Genomic DNA, 3,574 nt, shown 5'->3' on the forward strand with positions numbered 1-3,574 from the left:
TGCACTCATATACACACACTGCACTGCATTCATTATACACACACTGCATACACACTGCACTCATACACACACACTGCACTCATACACACACTGCACTGCATTCATTATATACACACTGCATTCATACACACACACACTGCACTCATATACACACTGCACTCATATACACACACTGCACTGCATTCATTATACACACACTGCATACACACTGCACTCATACATACACACTGCACTCATATACACACTGCACTGCATTCATTATACACACACTGCACTCATACACACACTGCACTCATACACACACACACTGCACTCATACACACACACACTGCATTCATACACACACACACTGCATTCATACACACACACACTGCATTCATACACACTGCACTCATACACACACACACTGCACTCATGCACACACACTGCACTCATGCACACACACTGCACTCATGCATACACACTGCACTGCATTCATTATACACACACTGCACTCATACACACACACACTGCACTCCATTTATTATATACACACTGCACTCATACACACTGCATACACACACACTGCATACACACACACTGCATACACACACACAGCACTCACACACACACACTGCATTAATTATATACACACACTGTAAATAAATATTCAGTTAATATAATTTTTTTAGGATCTAATTTTATTTAGAAATTTACCAGTAGCTGCTGCATTTCCCACCCTAGTCTTATACTCGAGTCAATAAGTTTTCCCAGTTTTTTGGGGTAAAATTAGGGGCCTCGGCTTATATTCGGGTCGGCTTATACTCGAGTATATACGGTATATTTCAAATTACATGTAGACTGATACTGATTAAATATATATATAATTATTGTTATATATATATTTATATATAATATAAAACAAAATATGTAAAAAAATAAAATTAAAAAAATAATTAAAAATAAATAATTAAAAAATATATAGATGTGTTATTTCGTTCTAACTGTATTGTGATATTAATATATATATATATTTATATCAAAATACACGTAGAACGAAATATATATATCTATATACATAAATATATACGTATATATCATTATATATATATATATATATATACACCTATATATAAATAAAAATATAAAAAAATTATATATATATATACACATATGTGTATATATATATATACATATATTAATTCTACATATATATTTATGTAATATTTTTACATAATTAGGTATCCTAATTAATTACAATTAGCAGGACCTGCCTGACAACCCATGCCGAAAGTATAGGGAATTTAATTTGCTAGCACTATATTTAACCCTATAACTTTCCAAGACACCCTAAAACCTGTACATGGGGGGTACTGTTTTACTCGGGAGACTTCGCTGAACACAAATATTAGTGTTTCAAAACAGTAAAATGTATTACAACGATATCGCCAGTAAAAGTGAAGTTTTTTGCATTTTTCACGCACAAACAGCACTTACACGGACGATATTATTGCTGCAATACTTTTTATTGTTTTGAAACACAAATATTTTGTTTCAGCGAAGTCTCCCGAGTACAACAGTACCCCTCATGTACAGGTTTTATGGTGTTTTCAAAAGTTACAGCGTCAAATATAAGGCTTGTGTTTCATTTTTTTCACATTAAAATTCGCCAGATTGCTTACGTTGCCTTTGTGACCCTATGGTAGCCCAAGAATGAAAATTACCCCTATGATGGCATACCATTTGCAATAGTAGACAACACAAGGTAATGCAAATGGGGTATGTCCAGTCTTTTTTAGTAGCCACTTAGTCACAAACACTGGCCAAAATTGGCGTTTTTTGCATTTTTCACACACAAACAAATACTAACGCTAACTTTGGCCAGTGTTTGTGACCAAATGGCTACTAAAAAGACTGGACATACCCCATTTGCAATACCTTGGGTTGTCTACTATTGCAAATGGTATGCCATTATGGGTGTAAATTTAATTCCTGGGCTACTATACAGTCTCAAAGGCAATGTAACCAATCTGGCAAATTTCAATTTCAAATGTAACGTGCTATATTTGACCCTGTAACTTCCCAAAACACCATAAAACCTGTACATTGGGGGTACATTTTTTACACGTGAGACTTTGCTGAATACAAATATGTGTATTTTATTGCAGCAAAAGCAAACAGTATTATGACATTGACAGTTAAAATGTCATGTAGAACTAAAAAAACTAAAATTTCTTATTTTCTCCCATTTTTTTCATATTAAATTATGTTTCATAGCTAAATAGTTGATATTAAATGAAAGCCCTGTTTCCCCTGAATAAAATGATATATAATAAGGGGGGGGGGGTGCATTTAATATGAAAGAGGTGAATTAGGGTTGGACAGACATATAGCGCAAATGCCAGGTTTTGTTTTGATCACAACTTGTACATTTGGCTGCGGTCTTCAGGGGTTAAGTGGATAAACTCCCTTGTTTATTATATACAATGACAGGGTTTCATGGGACTTCACCTGGAGATAAACCCTCCAATTAGGCACTAAAACCTGCTGGAGACCCCACATGTGCAGACCCTTCTGTTAATCTTAACATATACCGACCACCTACAAAAACAATGAATTGAAAGATTATTTAAAAAATATCTGGATTTGGTGATCTAAACTTGTAGATTGTAAAAGATCTTAAATCTAGCATGGATTGAAAACATGTGGTGCAAATTATTAGAATTCAAATGCCTGCAGTATTGGTGACCTTTTGGAGAAGACTGAGTTATATTCAGCTTTTAAAACAGCCGTGCTCATGTGTTATAAGGTTAATGTCACTGTGATACTGTGGTTTATCTGCTAAACAGTGAATGAAAACAGATTTCAAAAATCTAGGCCAAACTATTTGTGGCAAAACCATGTGAAACTGAGAATTTTTCCATCTCCACAAGTTTGACCTGAATTTTGTAATTTAGTCTTCTGTTAATAAACCCTTATTATTTTACATTGAACGTCATTGCTGTCTAGATCCCTCTCTTGGCGGTTCCCCTGCGTCTCTTTGGTTACATGCAGAGAGTCACGATAGCAATTTGTCTGCTGATTGCTGTAAATAAACACAGGATTATAGCATCCCCAGAGACTAAAGACTTTCCTACATTGAAATGCTGCAACAAAACCCATTTCCTCACGGCAGAGCAAGAAAAAACTAATTTAAGATTTCCAAGTGTGTTTTATTTTTATTATCCAAATTCCATCCGGTTAATGCCTTTTAATGTATTAACATTCTATTACTTGCTCAGAAATATTAAATAGAATTTCCAGCGCACCTGGTTTGCATTCTGTCGCACGTCTACCTGTGGACCTCGTATTGAGGGGTTTACATGATGGGGATTTATTTGTACCTGTGCTATTTCCTGCAGGTTTGTCAGTACAGGTTGGTTTAGGCTGTCATTGTTTGTTGTGTAAGCCATGAGAAACCCACAGAGTCTTAAAACAAAACACAGGGGAAGTATAACAAACAGCTACCTAGCAACCAGACACAAGCTAGAAAACGCACGCTGTGTCAATCCCTAAATTGTAGTCTTTGTCGTTTTACCTCCGGCATTACCCATTG

This window comes from Pelobates fuscus, chromosome 9 (assembly GCF_036172605.1).
Source record: "Pelobates fuscus isolate aPelFus1 chromosome 9, aPelFus1.pri, whole genome shotgun sequence".
In the NCBI taxonomy this organism is placed as follows: Eukaryota; Metazoa; Chordata; class Amphibia; order Anura; family Pelobatidae; genus Pelobates; species Pelobates fuscus.